Raw genomic sequence first — 17,074 nt, forward strand, 5'->3', positions numbered from 1 at the left:
CTCCTGCGCCAGGCCCCGCGCAGGGAGGGCCCCCTGTTGGCTGGTCAGCAGGAGGCTGGGCTGCACGGGGCCCGGCAGGCAGGCAGGCAGGCAGGCAGGTGTGGTCCGGCCAAGGTCCCAAGGCGAAAAAGCACCGAGGGCACGCACCACAGGCCGGCAAGACGGTGTGGCTGTGGAGGGAATGGAATGGGCAGGCGGGCCTTTGGGGCTGGCGGGAAGGACAGGATGTTGGAAAGAGGGAGAGCTGCTGGTGGCGGAAGTGGAAGAAAGGCTGTGAGAGCGAGCCCGCTCTTCACCAGGCCGAAGTCAGAGGGCGGGCCAGGCGTGGAGGGCTTTCCACACGCGGCCGTTCTGCGTGTGGCGGTGGGGGCGGGGTGGAGCGTGGGAGTGGGAGTGGGAGGGAGGGACGAAGGCAGGCAGGCAGGCAGGCAGGAAAACCACCAGCAGCAGCAGCCGCAAGCAGGTGAGGAAAGATGGGCTGCGAAGGACCGAAGGTTTTTCTGGTGTGGGTGCAGGTAGGAGGGGGCTTAGGAGCCGGCGGGGAGGGCGTTTGTCCGGAAAGCCAGTGGCCGGAGGGTTCCTAGTGCGCCGTTTCTGCCAGGCCCGCGGCCGTGGCTGAGAAGGTCCCGCGTCTGAGAGGCGTGGATGTCCGGGCCGGAGTTTGGAGAGGCCGCAAGAGTGCAAGGCGCGAACGGACTGGAAGGCAGTAAAGCGCTGCCATAGGGCCGGGTGCGTTTGTCGGGCGGGCCAAAAGGCTGGCTTGTCAGGAGTGGGATTCGAACCCACGCCTCCAGGGGAGACTGCGACCTGAACGCAGCGCCTTAGACCGCTCGGCCATCCTGACGGCGGGCCTGGGCGTGCGCGTGGCCGCTCGGCTGGCTGGGACCCGACGCGACGCGAACCCCGGTGCCCTTGGCGGGACGCGGTGCTCCGCGCCAGGCGCGCGGCCGTCTGGGTGAGCGACGGAGCGGGCGCGCGGCGGCCGACGGGGAGCACGGCCAGACGACGCGCCTGGCTGCGCCGCGGTGGCGCCCTCGCCCAGCCCTGGCCCCGGACGCAGCCGGGCCGCGTCGGGCCAGCCCCCTGCCGCCGGCCCCCACCCGCGCGTCTCCTCGCCGGCCATGGCCCGGCGCGCGCCCACCCCCTCCTCGCAGCCTTGCTTTGCGTCTCGGGCCCCCTCCACCCTGCGCGATCCCCGCGTCGGAGGCAATAGGCAGCGCGCACTCGGCGTTTTCAGGGCCACGCGGGTCCGGGTCCCTGTCGGGGTCGGGGGCTGCCGCTTTGGAGGACGCGGTTGGTGTGGCGTTGGGTCGGGTCGGGCACGTGCCGGGCGCCCGTGGTGGGCAGGGGGCCGGAGGGCAGGGGGAGGCGTCGGCAGGCAGCCCGAGGGCGGCCGGGCGCGGGGGCGGTGGCCGCCGTCCTCGTTAGTATAGTGGTGAGTATCCCCGCCTGTCACGCGGGAGACCGGGGTTCGATTCCCCGACGGGGAGGCAACACGCCCTCTTTTGGCGGCTGGCGCCGCTCTCTGTCCTGCCGCCTGGCTCCCAAGGGCCCTTCTTCTCCTCCCTCCGCCCTCCGCCCTCCAGCGAGGCGCAGGGCGCCAGCGCGTGCCCAGCCTGCCCACCCTCGCCCCCCTCCAGCCGCCCAGCCCTTCCTCCTCGCCGGGCGCTCAGTCGCCAGGGCCGAGCGAGGGCCTCCTCTGGACCCTACAAGCGCCCGATGACGTTGCGGCCCGCCCAAAGTGGCTGTCTCAGTGGGCTCCTTGCGTCGCGACGCACAGCTGCGCAGCTGTGCACAGCGGCATAGGTGCACAGCTGCCGGGACGGGTGGGAGGCGGATGAGTGGCGTGCCCTGTCGGTGCGGGAAGTGGCCTGGCCCGGCGCCCGGTGGAGAAGGGCTTTGGCGAGCCGGGGTCTGGAAGACGCGTGCCCCGGGGCCGGGGGCGGGGGCGGGCCGCGGCGTGGAGCGGAGGGGCCCTGGAGCAGCGAGGCAGCGAGAGCGCCCCCCTGAGGCGGTCGGGCCGGTGGCCTAGGGCAGCTTCGTAGGGCTGGCGTGGGGGGGGGGGCGCGGGGGGGGGGGCCTTGGTGGCGCCTGTGACGTCACAGAGCTGCCGGCCGGCGGGGCGTCGGGGCAGGGCTGTTCCAAGCGGCGGCGGCGGCGGCGGCGGCGGCTGAGGAGGAGGAGGAGGAGGACGGGGCAGAGAAAGGGGAGTAGGAGGAGGAAGAGAAGGAGGAGGGGTCGGAAGAGAAGGAGGAGGAGGAGGAGGAGAAGGCGGCGGCGACGAGAGTGCGCTCGGGCGAGCCCGGTGCCGGCGTCTCGGGGCGGCCCGGGCTGTGCAGCGTTGGTGGTATAGTGGTGAGCATAGCTGCCTTCCAAGCAGTTGACCCGGGTTCGATTCCCGGCCAACGCAGCGGGCTGCCCTTTTACCGAGCTCCACGGGCGGCCGGCCGGGGGCCTGTGAGGGAGAGCTGGGAGCAGGGAGCCAGCTGGCCCCAGCGGCTTTTCTTGTGTGTGCGAGAAGCAGGCGCGCAGTGTTCTGAGGGCGCTGCAAGCAGGAAGGACGGTAGGACACGTGGATTGCCAGGGGCGGCGCGTGGCTGGACTTGGAAAGGCCGGGTCTTGGCGCCAAGGTGGCGCCGAGCGGGTGCTATGGGTCCAGCAGGAGCAGTGGTGGAGCCTGACGCTCCCTGGTGGTCTAGTGGTTAGGATTCGGCGCTCTCACCGCCGCGGCCCGGGTTCGATTCCCGGTCAGGGAAGCCTTTGTTCTTCCTCTCTACCTCCCACCGTGCACATCCCACTTTTAGGCCACGTTTGCTCCGCGGCCTCGGCGCCCCGACAAGAGCCGCCCGGTGCCCTGCACCTCCAGCCCAAGCCCTGCCAGGCAACCTCCACCCTCCCTCCCCGGCCAAACCTTTTGGCCGCACTGGCGCGCGCCCACTCGAGGCCTTCGACGTCCCGTGTCTTCCTTTTCGGACGCTTGCCTCAGCCCCAAACACGAGTGGCCGGGGCCGCGCCTCTCCCCGCCGTGGCCGTGGCCACGAGCAAACGCCCCCGCCTGTGTTTGCACTCTCCATCAGCACTGCTTTTCCCCCACGGCGACAGCGGTGGCAGCGCCGACGGCGACGGCGGTGTCACACGCGGTGCCTTCTAACAAAGCCGGATCCCCTGTGGAGAGGAGCACCGGTGGGCAGACGGGTGCTTCGCACCACCGCAGCAGGTTTCCCGAACGCCCTTGCCGGTGCCGTGGGGGTGGCTGACAGTGTGGGATGGAGGTGTTTGTGGCCGTGGTCGGTGGCCACCCCACGCGGGTTAGGGAACGGAGCAGAACGACCCCATGGAGAGAGGGCGGCGGTGGGCCCGCGTGCTGGGAGGTGCGAGGAAGGGCCTGGGGTGTCTGGGTGGAGCGCGGGCAGGAGCGGGAGGTGTTGGGCTGGCGGGGACCTGGCCCGGGAGAGCGGCTGGCCGCTCAGGCAGGGGCTCAGCAGAAGCTTGGGGTGGTGGCAGCACCTGGCCCGGCACGTGTGTACGGGTGGGTCAGATCAGGGGGCGGGGTGGGCCTGGAGTAGGAGTGCGTCTGAGGAGCACTGGCGGAAGTGAGACTTCCGGGCAGGACATGTGACAGTCGGGCCTGGGATACAAGGGGAAGGTGGCGGGGAGAGGGGTCCGAGCCCGCAGGCTGGGGGGGGGAAGGGCGGGGTGTGTGAGTGGGCTGTGTGGCGAGGAAGATGGTGGGAGAGGACCCCTTCGCGGTGGGGTGGCGGGTGAGCGCGCCAGACTGGTGTGCTGTGCGGCAAGGTGGTCAGGCTAACCAGTGGGTTGGGACTGGGGGCGGTGGGTAGGAGGCAGGCAAGAGAACAACGGAAACGGAGCGCGCCACAGGGGCTAGGCGGGGTCCGAATGGGGTGGGGGCATTCTACTGCCCCAGAGACATACATCGCCTCTCATCGGGAGAAACCATCCGGTCTCAGGTGTGTGTGGCGGCGGGGGTGGGGGGAGGAGGGGTTGAGGTTGAAAGAGGCCAAAGGAGAGGTCCCCTGTGATCCAGCAATCCCACTCCTGGGTACGTACCCGGAAATGACGAAACAAGAGTGCAAAAAGGCACAAGCACCTCCATGTTCACAGCGGCACTATTTGCAGTAGCCAAGACACGGGAAAAAACCCAAGTGCCCATCAGCGGGTCGCTAGTACAAGAAGAGGTGGTATATAGGTACTATGGGATATTACTCAGCCATTAATAAGGAAGAATGAAATATTGCCATTTGCCGCAACAAGAATGCTCCCAGGGAATATTACACTTAGTGAAGTAGGTCCGACAGAGAAGCACAAAGATCTGTGGAATCTAAAAAGTACTACCAATGAATCTATGGGCAAAACAGAAACAGACCCACAGACCTAGAAAACACAGTGATGGTTACCCGAGTTAAAAAGGAGGGGTGGAGGGATAAATTAGGGGCTCGATGAACAGATACACAGTAGTTCATATAAAGGAGATAAGCAACAAGGATTTCCAGAATAACACAGGGAGTGATAGTCAATATCCTGCAATAACCTCTAATGGAAATCACTCTGAAACGATATTAGACATGGAAAACAGTATCCCCTTTGCTGTACACCTGAAACTAACTCAATATTGTTAATCAACTCTTCTTCTTCAACCACAAGTACTAGTACTTATAAGTAAGTAGGTAAGTAAGTAAATAAATAAATAAAAACAACGAACAAAATAAACAGGAGGAACATGAGCCATCCGATGATCCAGCAATCCCCGTCGTGGGTACACATCCGCCAAAGAGAAAAACTGTTGTTTGACGAGATCCACGCACCCCCGTGTTCGAAGCAGCACTGTGTGCCGCAGCCAAGACAGAGAAAAAAACCCATGTGCCCATCAACAGTTGGCTGACAGAAAAAGATGCGGTATATATGTACTGTGGAATATTACTCAGCCATTTCAGAAAATGAAAGATTGCCATTTGCCACAATAAGGAGGGTCCTAGGGAATATTACACTTAGTGAAGTTAAGTCTGACAGAGAAGCACAAAGATACGTGGAATCTAAAACATAATAGAAAAGAATGTGTGTGCAAAAGCGAAACAGACTCACAGACATAGAAAACACACTGATGGTTCCCCGAGGAGAAAGGGAGGGGTGGAGACATAAATTAGGAGCTGCGATGAACAGATACACCGTACTTCATATAAAAGACATAAGCAACAAGGATTTCCAGAATAACACAGGGAATGATGTTCAATATCCTGTAGTAAACTGTAATGGAAAGCAATCTGAAACAACATTAGACATGGAAGACAGTATCCGCTTTGCTGTGCACCTGAAACTAACTCAATATTGTTAATCAACTTTTCTTCCAAAACTACAGCTACTAGTTCTTATAAGTAAATGAATAAATAAATATTAAATGCATAAATAAAAACAACACACTAAATAAATAGGTGAAATATGAGCTCTCATATGATCCAGCAATCCCCATCGTGGGTACACATCGGCAAAGGAGAGAAACTGTCATTTGAAGAGATCCATGCACCCCCATGTTCACAGCAGCACTACGGGCCACAGCCAAGACATGGACAAAACCCAAGTGCCCACCAACCGATGGCTGGCACAGGAAGACGTGGTACGTATGTACTGTGGAATATTACTCAGCCATACAAAAGAGTGAGATATTGCCATTTGCACCAGTAAGGATGGACCTAGAGTATATTACACTTCACGACGTAAGTCAGGCAGAGAAGCACAAAGATATGTGGAATCTAAACCGTACTACAAACGAATGTATGTGCCAAAGAGAAACAGACCCACAGACATAGAAAACACACTGTTCGTTACCCAGGGGGAAAGTGTAGGGCAGGGCAAAATCCGGAGCTGCGATTAACAGAGAGGAAATACTATACATAAAGCACAGAAGCAACAAGGATTTACTGTACAGCACAGGGAACTGTATTCATATGTCGTGATAACGTATAATGGAAAATAACCTGGAAAAGGACATATAACTGAATCACTTGGCTGTACACCTGAAAGTCACACAGTATTGTAAATCAACCGTACTGCTACGAAAAGGAGAAGACGACGAAGGGGAAAAAAAGGAGGGCAACGGGACAGAGGCAAGGGCAGGATCCTTGACAACGTAGGATTTGGAAAGGATCGGGGAAAAAGTGGGGAGATAGGGGGTGGGACGGGGGTGTCTGTGGGAGTAGGGTGGAGGCCGAGGTGGTGGTGCCGGTGGTGCTGTCCCGAGGGCTGACGCTGTTGGTGGGAGCAGAGGTTCAGGGGAGGGGGTGGTGTTTGTCGTGCTGATGGTGGTGGTGGCAGTAGTGGTGGAGGAGCGGGCCGGTGTTGGAAACGTATTTCTGTCGAGGGTCAGAACATGAATCTAGAGTGCAGTCTGCGATGATAGTGTGGACTTCTTTTGAACTCCTCGTGCAAGTGAACGCTTTGGGGACTCTCCAGGAAAGTGGGATGTATCACTCCCAGGGGTGGCAACTTCCTTGCTCCTGGTTGTGCAAACATAGCATAACTTTCGAAGTGCGGGCAGAGTGAGGCAGAGAGCTTGGAAACGTGGCAAAAGGTGAAGAGGTTGGGCTGTGCGGGTGCCAGTGTGGGGTGTTCCTTACAGTGAAAAGCGTGACACAAGCGGGGTCGGGGTAAGGACGAGAACAAGGACAAGGAAGGGGTCTGGGCGTAAGAGTGGCTGAGCCCGCAAGGTGTCAGGTCGCGGAGGCCTGGCTCCCGGGTGTGTGTGGGGTGGGGGCGTCTGCGTGGGAAGGACAGGGGCCGGAAGGTGCGGTGGTGAGCGAGCTGTTGCAGGACCAGTGCCTTGAGTGTGGCAGCGGGGAAGCCCAGCTCCGCTGTGGGGCTGCGGGAACCAAAAGGGGACGCTGCGGCTGCATGGGCCGGGAATCGAACCCGGGCCTCCCGCGTGGCAGGCGAGAATTCTACCACTGAACCACCCATGCACCGATGGCCGCCGGCCCCCGGCGCTGCCCCAGCGGCGCTCGCCGCCAACCGCCGGACCCTGGTCACTGCTCGCCCCGTGGGCATGTGCTCCATTTGAGCAGGAGGCCGACGGGCCACCTGAATGAGAGGCTCCGGGCACGCTGGCGACCCCAGGGCGCGAGGCGGTCGGAAGCACCGAGGGACGGAGGGACGCAGGCGTGCTCGGCCCGTCCTGCGCTTTCTCTGCCGTCCACGGCCGCCGCGAGACTGTCGGTGTCGCCAGAGGAAGCCAGGAGCCGAAGCGGCCTGGCCCGCGCCCGAATCCCAGTCAAGGCAGGCGAGGCGTGGCCGCTGCGGCTGAGCGCCCACGTTCCTCTCAGCAGCCGCCACCCCCCCCCCCCTCGACCCGACGCACAGTCCCTCTGGCGGCTGGCTTTCTGGCTGGTGCGGGGCGTGCGAGGGCGGGCGGGGGCAGGGATCGGAGCTCGGGGCTGTGCAGGGACCGCGAGCGTGGGAGATGGACACCGGGCACCGCCGCCGCCGCCGCCGCCGCCGCCGTCGCCGAGCGGCGCTCAGGCCACAAGACCAAAGGTGTCTGAGCCTCGCTTCTGCGCTCTGGCCCACCCCTCTCCCGCGGGGTCCCGCTCTGCTGCGTTGGTTGTGAGGAGAAGCACTTTGGCAGACTGGCTGCTGGCTCGCGGACAGCCCGGTGAGGGAGGGAGCGCGCCAGGGTGTGGTTGGGTCCGGCCGGAGCAGCGGCTTCCCCGAGGGACTTGCGCCGTGGCGCCGAGGTGGGTGGCCCGGGCTGGGGGCCGGACGTCTGTGGTGGGTGACAGGGCATCCAGGGCTTCCTCTCACTACTCACTGGAGCACCGTTCCCGGGAGCGACTCCTGCGCCAGGCCCCGCGCAGGGAGGGCCCCCTGTTGGCTGGTCAGCAGGAGGCTGGGCTGCACGGGGCCCGGCAGGCAGGCAGGCAGGCAGGCAGGTGTGGTCCGCCCAAGGTCCCAAGGCGAAAAATCACCGAGGGCACGCACCACAGGCCGGCAAGACGGTGTGGCTGTGGAGGGAATGGAATGGGCAGGCGGGCCTTTGGGGCTGGCGGGAAGGACAGGATGTTGGAAAGAGGGAGAGCTGCTGGTGGCGGAAGTGGAAGAAAGGCTGTGAGAGCGAGCCCGCTCTTCACCAGGCCGAAGTCAGAGGGCGGGCCAGGCGTGGAGGGCTTTCCACACGCGGCCGTTCTGCGTGTGGCGGTGGGGGCGGGGTGGAGCGTGGGAGTGGGAGTGGGAGGGAGGGACGAAGGCAGGCAGGCAGGCAGGCAGGAAAACCACCAGCAGCAGCAGCCGCAAGCAGGTGAGGAAAGATGGGCTGCGAAGGACCGAAGGTTTTTCTGGTGTGGGTGCAGGTAGGAGGGGGCTTAGGAGCCGGCGGGGAGGGCGTTTGTCCGGAAAGCCAGTGGCCGGAGGGTTCCTAGTGCGCCGTTTCTGCCAGGCCCGCGGCCGTGGCTGAGAAGGTCCCGCGTCTGAGAGGCGTGGATGTCCGGGCCGGAGTTTGGAGAGGCCGCAAGAGTGCAAGGCGCGAACGGACTGGAAGGCAGTAAAGCGCTGCCATAGGGCCGGGTGCGTTTGTCGGGCGGGCCAAAAGGCTGGCTTGTCAGGAGTGGGATTCGAACCCACGCCTCCAGGGGAGACTGCGACCTGAACGCAGCGCCTTAGACCGCTCGGCCATCCTGACGGCGGGCCTGGGCGTGCGCGTGGCCGCTCGGCTGGCTGGGACCCGACGCGACGCGAACCCCGGTGCCCTTGGCGGGACGCGGTGCTCCGCGCCAGGCGCGCGGCCGTCTGGGTGAGCGACGGAGCGGGCGCGCGGCGGCCGACGGGGAGCACGGCCAGACGACGCGCCTGGCTGCGCCGCGGTGGCGCCCTCGCCCAGCCCTGGCCCCGGACGCAGCCGGGCCGCGTCGGGCCAGCCCCCTGCCGCCGGCCCCCACCCGCGCGTCTCCTCGCCGGCCATGGCCCGGCGCGCGCCCACCCCCTCCTCGCAGCCTTGCTTTGCGTCTCGGGCCCCCTCCACCCTGCGCGATCCCCGCGTCGGAGGCAATAGGCAGCGCGCACTCGGCGTTTTCAGGGCCACGCGGGTCCGGGTCCCTGTCGGGGTCGGGGGCTGCCGCTTTGGAGGACGCGGTTGGTGTGGCGTTGGGTCGGGTCGGGCACGTGCCGGGCGCCCGTGGTGGGCAGGGGGCCGGAGGGCAGGGGGAGGCGTCGGCAGGCAGCCCGAGGGCGGCCGGGCGCGGGGGCGGTGGCCGCCGTCCTCGTTAGTATAGTGGTGAGTATCCCCGCCTGTCACGCGGGAGACCGGGGTTCGATTCCCCGACGGGGAGGCAACACGCCCTCTTTTGGCGGCTGGCGCCGCTCTCTGTCCTGCCGCCTGGCTCCCAAGGGCCCTTCTTCTCCTCCCTCCGCCCTCCGCCCTCCAGCGAGGCGCAGGGCGCCAGCGCGTGCCCAGCCTGCCCACCCTCGCCCCCCTCCAGCCGCCCAGCCCTTCCTCCTCGCCGGGCGCTCAGTCGCCAGGGCCGAGCGAGGGCCTCCTCTGGACCCTACAAGCGCCCGATGACGTTGCGGCCCGCCCAAAGTGGCTGTCTCAGTGGGCTCCTTGCGTCGCGACGCACAGCTGCGCAGCTGTGCACAGCGGCATAGGTGCACAGCTGCCGGGACGGGTGGGAGGCGGATGAGTGGCGTGCCCTGTCGGTGCGGGAAGTGGCCTGGCCCGGCGCCCGGTGGAGAAGGGCTTTGGCGAGCCGGGGTCTGGAAGACGCGTGCCCCGGGGCCGGGGGCGGGGGCGGGCCGCGGCGTGGAGCGGAGGGGCCCTGGAGCAGCGAGGCAGCGAGAGCGCCCCCCTGAGGCGGTCGGGCCGGTGGCCTAGGGCAGCTTCGTAGGGCTGGCGTGGGGGGGGGGGGCGCGGGGGGGGGGGCCTTGGTGGCGCCTGTGACGTCACAGAGCTGCCGGCCGGCGGGGCGTCGGGGCAGGGCTGTTCCAAGCGGCGGCGGCGGCGGCGGCGGCGGCTGAGGAGGAGGAGGAGGAGGACGGGGCAGAGAAAGGGGAGTAGGAGGAGGAAGAGAAGGAGGAGGGGTCGGAAGAGAAGGAGGAGGAGGAGGAGGAGAAGGCGGCGGCGACGAGAGTGCGCTCGGGCGAGCCCGGTGCCGGCGTCTCGGGGCGGCCCGGGCTGTGCAGCGTTGGTGGTATAGTGGTGAGCATAGCTGCCTTCCAAGCAGTTGACCCGGGTTCGATTCCCGGCCAACGCAGCGGGCTGCCCTTTTACCGAGCTCCACGGGCGGCCGGCCGGGGGCCTGTGAGGGAGAGCTGGGAGCAGGGAGCCAGCTGGCCCCAGCGGCTTTTCTTGTGTGTGCGAGAAGCAGGCGCGCAGTGTTCTGAGGGCGCTGCAAGCAGGAAGGACGGTAGGACACGTGGATTGCCAGGGGCGGCGCGTGGCTGGACTTGGAAAGGCCGGGTCTTGGCGCCAAGGTGGCGCCGAGCGGGTGCTATGGGTCCAGCAGGAGCAGTGGTGGAGCCTGACGCTCCCTGGTGGTCTAGTGGTTAGGATTCGGCGCTCTCACCGCCGCGGCCCGGGTTCGATTCCCGGTCAGGGAAGCCTTTGTTCTTCCTCTCTACCTCCCACCGTGCACATCCCACTTTTAGGCCACGTTTGCTCCGCGGCCTCGGCGCCCCGACAAGAGCCGCCCGGTGCCCTGCACCTCCAGCCCAAGCCCTGCCAGGCAACCTCCACCCTCCCTCCCCGGCCAAACCTTTTGGCCGCACTGGCGCGCGCCCACTCGAGGCCTTCGACGTCCCGTGTCTTCCTTTTCGGACGCTTGCCTCAGCCCCAAACACGAGTGGCCGGGGCCGCGCCTCTCCCCGCCGTGGCCGTGGCCACGAGCAAACGCCCCCGCCTGTGTTTGCACTCTCCATCAGCACTGCTTTTCCCCCACGGCGACAGCGGTGGCAGCGCCGACGGCGACGGCGGTGTCACACGCGGTGCCTTCTAACAAAGCCGGATCCCCTGTGGAGAGGAGCACCGGTGGGCAGACGGGTGCTTCGCACCACCGCAGCAGGTTTCCCGAACGCCCTTGCCGGTGCCGTGGGGGTGGCTGACAGTGTGGGATGGAGGTGTTTGTGGCCGTGGTCGGTGGCCACCCCACGCGGGTTAGGGAACGGAGCAGAACGACCCCATGGAGAGAGGGCGGCGGTGGGCCCGCGTGCTGGGAGGTGCGAGGAAGGGCCTGGGGTGTCTGGGTGGAGCGCGGGCAGGAGCGGGAGGTGTTGGGCTGGCGGGGACCTGGCCCGGGAGAGCGGCTGGCCGCTCAGGCAGGGGCTCAGCAGAAGCTTGGGGTGGTGGCAGCACCTGGCCCGGCACGTGTGTACGGGTGGGTCAGATCAGGGGGCGGGGTGGGCCTGGAGTAGGAGTGCGTCTGAGGAGCACTGGCGGAAGTGAGACTTCCGGGCAGGACATGTGACAGTCGGGCCTGGGATACAAGGGGAAGGTGGCGGGGAGAGGGGTCCGAGCCCGCAGGCTGGGGGGGGGAAGGGCGGGGTGTGTGAGTGGGCTGTGGGGCGAGGAAGATGGTGGGAGAGGACCCCTTCGCGGTGGGGTGGCGGGTGAGCGCGCCAGACTGGTGTGCTGTGCGGCAAGGTGGTCAGGCTAACCAGTGGGTTGGGACTGGGGGCGGTGGGTAGGAGGCAGGCAAGAGAACAACGGAAACGGAGCGCGCCACAGGGGCTAGGCGGGGTCCGAATGGGGTGGGGGCATTCTACTGCCCCAGAGACATACATCGCCTCTCATCGGGAGAAACCATCCGGTCTCAGGTGTGTGTGGCGGCGGGGGTGGGGGGAGGAGGGGTTGAGGTTGAAAGAGGCCAAAGGAGAGGTCCCCTGTGATCCAGCAATCCCACTCCTGGGTACGTACCCGGAAATGACGAAACAAGAGTGCAAAAAGGCACAAGCACCTCCATGTTCACAGCGGCACTATTTGCAGTAGCCAAGACACGGGAAAAAACCCAAGTGCCCATCAGCGGGTCGCTAGTACAAGAAGAGGTGGTATATAGGTACTATGGGATATTACTCAGCCATTAATAAGGAAGAATGAAATATTGCCATTTGCCGCAACAAGAATGCTCCCAGGGAATATTACACTTAGTGAAGTAGGTCCGACAGAGAAGCACAAAGATCTGTGGAATCTAAAAAGTACTACCAATGAATCTATGGGCAAAACAGAAACAGACCCACAGACCTAGAAAACACAGTGATGGTTACCCGAGTTAAAAAGGAGGGGTGGAGGGATAAATTAGGGGCTCGATGAACAGATACACAGTAGTTCATATAAAGGAGATAAGCAACAAGGATTTCCAGAATAACACAGGGAGTGATAGTCAATATCCTGCAATAACCTCTAATGGAAATCACTCTGAAACGATATTAGACATGGAAAACAGTATCCCCTTTGCTGTACACCTGAAACTAACTCAATATTGTTAATCAACTCTTCTTCTTCAACCACAAGTACTAGTACTTATAAGTAAGTAGGTAAGTAAGTAAATAAATAAATAAAAACAACGAACAAAATAAACAGGAGGAACATGAGCCATCCGATGATCCAGCAATCCCCGTCGTGGGTACACATCCGCCAAAGAGAAAAACTGTTGTTTGACGAGATCCACGCACCCCCGTGTTCGAAGCAGCACTGTGTGCCGCAGCCAAGACAGAGAAAAAAACCCATGTGCCCATCAACAGTTGGCTGACAGAAAAAGATGCGGTATATATGTACTGTGGAATATTACTCAGCCATTTCAGAAAATGAAAGATTGCCATTTGCCACAATAAGGAGGGTCCTAGGGAATATTACACTTAGTGAAGTTAAGTCTGACAGAGAAGCACAAAGATACGTGGAATCTAAAACATAATAGAAAAGAATGTGTGTGCAAAAGCGAAACAGACTCACAGACATAGAAAACACACTGATGGTTCCCCGAGGAGAAAGGGAGGGGTGGAGACATAAATTAGGAGCTGCGATGAACAGATACACCGTACTTCATATAAAAGACATAAGCAACAAGGATTTCCAGAATAACACAGGGAATGATGTTCAATATCCTGTAGTAAACTGTAATGGAAAGCAATCTGAAACAACATTAGACATGGAAGACAGTATCCGCTTTGCTGTGCACCTGAAACTAACTCAATATTGTTAATCAACTTTTCTTCCAAAACTACAGCTACTAGTTCTTATAAGTAAATGAATAAATAAATATTAAATGCATAAATAAAAACAACACACTAAATAAATAGGTGAAATATGAGCTCTCATATGATCCAGCAATCCCCATCGTGGGTACACATCGGCAAAGGAGAGAAACTGTCATTTGAAGAGATCCATGCACCCCCATGTTCACAGCAGCACTACGGGCCACAGCCAAGACATGGACAAAACCCAAGTGCCCACCAACCGATGGCTGGCACAGGAAGACGTGGTACGTATGTACTGTGGAATATTACTCAGCCATACAAAAGAGTGAGATATTGCCATTTGCACCAGTAAGGATGGACCTAGAGTATATTACACTTCACGACGTAAGTCAGGCAGAGAAGCACAAAGATATGTGGAATCTAAACCGTACTACAAACGAATGTATGTGCCAAAGAGAAACAGACCCACAGACATAGAAAACACACTGTTCGTTACCCAGGGGGAAAGTGTAGGGCAGGGCAAAATCCGGAGCTGCGATTAACAGAGAGGAAATACTATACATAAAGCACAGAAGCAACAAGGATTTACTGTACAGCACAGGGAACTGTATTCATATGTCGTGATAACGTATAATGGAAAATAACCTGGAAAAGGACATATAACTGAATCACTTGGCTGTACACCTGAAAGTCACACAGTATTGTAAATCAACCGTACTGCTACGAAAAGGAGAAGACGACGAAGGGGAAAAAAAGGAGGGCAACGGGACAGAGGCAAGGGCAGGATCCTTGACAACGTAGGATGTGGAAAGGATCGGGGAAAAAGTGGGGAGATAGGGGGTGGGACGGGGGTGTCTGTGGGAGTAGGGTGGAGGCCGAGGTGGTGGTGCCGGTGGTGCTGTCCCGAGGGCTGACGCTGTTGGTGGGAGCAGAGGTTCAGGGGAGGGGGTGGTGTTTGTCGTGCTGATGGTGGTGGTGGCAGTAGTGGTGGAGGAGCGGGCCGGTGTTGGAAACGTATTTCTGTCGAGGGTCAGAACATGAATCTAGAGTGCAGTCTGCGATGATAGTGTGGACTTCTTTTGAACTCCTCGTGCAAGTGAACGCTTTGGGGACTCTCCAGGAAAGTGGGATGTATCACTCCCAGGGGTGGCAACTTCCTTGCTCCTGGTTGTGCAAACATAGCATAACTTTCGAAGTGCGGGCAGAGTGAGGCAGAGAGCTTGGAAACGTGGCGAAAGGTGAAGAGGTTGGGCTGTGCGGGTGCCAGTGTGGGGTGTTCCTTACAGTGAAAAGCGTGACACAAGCGGGGTCGGGGTAAGGACGAGAACAAGGACAAGGAAGGGGTCTGGGCGTAAGAGTGGCTGAGCCCGCAAGGTGTCAGGCCGCGGAGGCCTGGCTCCCGGGTGTGTGTGGGGTGGGGGCGTCTGCGTGGGAAGGACAGGGGCCGGAAGGCGCGGTGGTGAGCGAGCTGTTGCAGGACCGGTGCCTTGAGTGTGGCAGCGGGGAAGCCCAGCTCCGCTGTGGGGCTGCGGGAACCAAAAGGGGACGCTGCGGCTGCATGGGCCGGGAATCGAACCCGGGCCTCCCGCGTGGCAGGCGAGAATTCTACCACTGAACCACCCATGCACCGATGGCCGCCGGCCCCCGGCGCTGCCCCAGCGGCGCTCGCCGCCAACCGCCGGACCCTGGTCACTGCTCGCCCCGTGGGCATGTGCTCCATTTGAGCAGGAGGCCGACGGGCCACCTGAATGAGAGGCTCCGGGCACGCTGGCGACCCCAGGGCGCGAGGCGGTCGGAAGCACCGAGGGACGGAGGGACGCAGGCGTGCTCGGCCCGTCCTGCGCTTTCTCTGCCGTCCACGGCCGCCGCGAGACTGTCGGTGTCGCCAGAGGAAGCCAGGAGCCGAAGCGGCCTGGCCCGCGCCCGAATCCCAGTCAAGGCAGGCGAGGCGTGGCCGCTGCGGCTGAGCGCCCACGTTCCTCTCAGCAGCCGCCACCCCCCCGCCCCTCGACCCGACGCACAGTCCCTCTGGCGGCTGGCTTTCTGGCTGGTGCGGGGCGTGCGAGGGCGGGCGGGGGCGGGGAGCGGAGCTCGGGGCTGTGCAGGGACCGCGAGCGTGGGAGATGGACACCGGGCACCGCCGCCGCCGCCGCCGCCGCCGTCGCCGAGCGGCGCTCAGGCCACAAGACCAAAGGTGTCTGAGCCTCGCTTCTGCGCTCTGGCCCACCCCTCTCCCGCGGGGTCCCGCTCTGCTGCGTTGGTTGTGAGGAGAAGCACTTTGGCAGACTGGCTGCTGGCTCGCGGACAGCCCGGTGAGGGAGGGAGCGCGCCAGGGTGTGGTTGGGTCCGGCCGGAGCAGCGGCTTCCCCGAGGGACTTGCGCCGTGGCGCCGAGGTGGGTGGCCCGGGCTGGGGGCCGGACGTCTGTGGTGGGTGACAGGGCATCCAGGGCTTCCTCTCACTACTCACTGGAGCACCGTTCCCGGGAGCGACTCCTGCGCCAGGCCCCGCGCAGGGAGGGCCCCCTGTTGGCTGGTCAGCAGGAGGCTGGGCTGCACGGGGCCCGGCAGGCAGGCAGGCAGGCAGGCAGGTGTGGTCCGGCCAAGGTCCCAAGGCGAAAAAGCACCGAGGGCACGCACCACAGGCCGGCAAGACGGTGTGGCTGTGGAGGGAATGGAATGGGCAGGCGGGCCTTTGGGGCTGGCGGGAAGGACAGGATGTTGGAAAGAGGGAGAGCTGCTGGTGGCGGAAGTGGAAGAAAGGCTGTGAGAGCGAGCCCGCTCTTCACCAGGCCGAAGTCGGAGGGCGGGCCAGGCGTGGAGGGCTTTCCACACGCGGCCGTTCTGCGTGTGGCGGTGGGGGCGGGGTGGAGCGTGGGAGTGGGAGTGGGAGGGAGGGACGAAGGCAGGCAGGCAGGCAGGCAGGAAAACCACCAGCAGCAGCAGCCGCAAGCAGGTGAGGAAAGATGGGCTGCGAAGGACCGAAGGTTTTTCTGGTGTGGGTGCAGGTAGGAGGGGGCTTAGGAGCTGGCGGGGAGGGCGTTTGTCCGGAAAGCCAGTGGCCGGAGGGTTCCTAGTGCGCCGTTTCTGCCAGGCCCGCGGCCGTGGCTGAGAAGGTCCCGCGTCTGAGAGGCGTGGATGTCCGGGCCGGAGTTTGGAGAGGCCGCAAGAGTGCAAGGCGCGAACGGACTGGAAGGCAGTAAAGCGCTGCCATAGGGCCGGGTGCGTTTGTCGGGCGGGCCAAAAGGCTGGCTTGTCAGGAGTGGGATTCGAACCCACGCCTCCAGGGGAGACTGCGACCTGAACGCAGCGCCTTAGACCGCTCGGCCATCCTGACGGCGGGCCTGGGCGTGCGCGTGGCCGCTCGGCTGGCTGGGACCCGACGCGACGCGAACCCCGGTGCCCTTGGCGGGACGCGGTGCTCCGCGCCAGGCGCGCGGCCGTCTGGGTGAGCGACGGAGCGGGCGCGCGGCGGCCGACGGGGAGCACGGCCAGACGACGCGCCTGGCTGCGCCGCGGTGGCGCCCTCGCCCAGCCCTGGCCCCGGACGCAGCCGGGCCGCGTCGGGCCAGCCCCCTGCCGCCGGCCCCCACCCGCGCGTCTCCTCGCCGGCCATGGCCCGGCGCGCGCCCACCCCCTCCTCGCAGCCTTGCTTTGCGTCTCGGGCCCCCTCCACCCTGCGCGATCCCCGCGTCGGAGGCAATAGGCAGCGCGCACTCGGCGTTTTCAGGGCCACGCGGGTCCGGGTCCCTGTCGGGGTCGGGGGCTGCCGCTTTGGAGGACGCGGTTGGTGTGGCGTTGGGTCGGGTCGGGCACGTGCCGGGCGCCCGTGGTGGGCAGGGGGCCGGAGGGCAGGGGGAGGCGTCGGCAGGCAGCCCGAGGGCGGCCGGG

Source organism: Balaenoptera physalus (assembly GCF_965194825.1).
Source record: "Balaenoptera physalus genome assembly, chromosome: 1".
Taxonomy (NCBI): domain Eukaryota; kingdom Metazoa; phylum Chordata; class Mammalia; order Artiodactyla; family Balaenopteridae; genus Balaenoptera; species Balaenoptera physalus.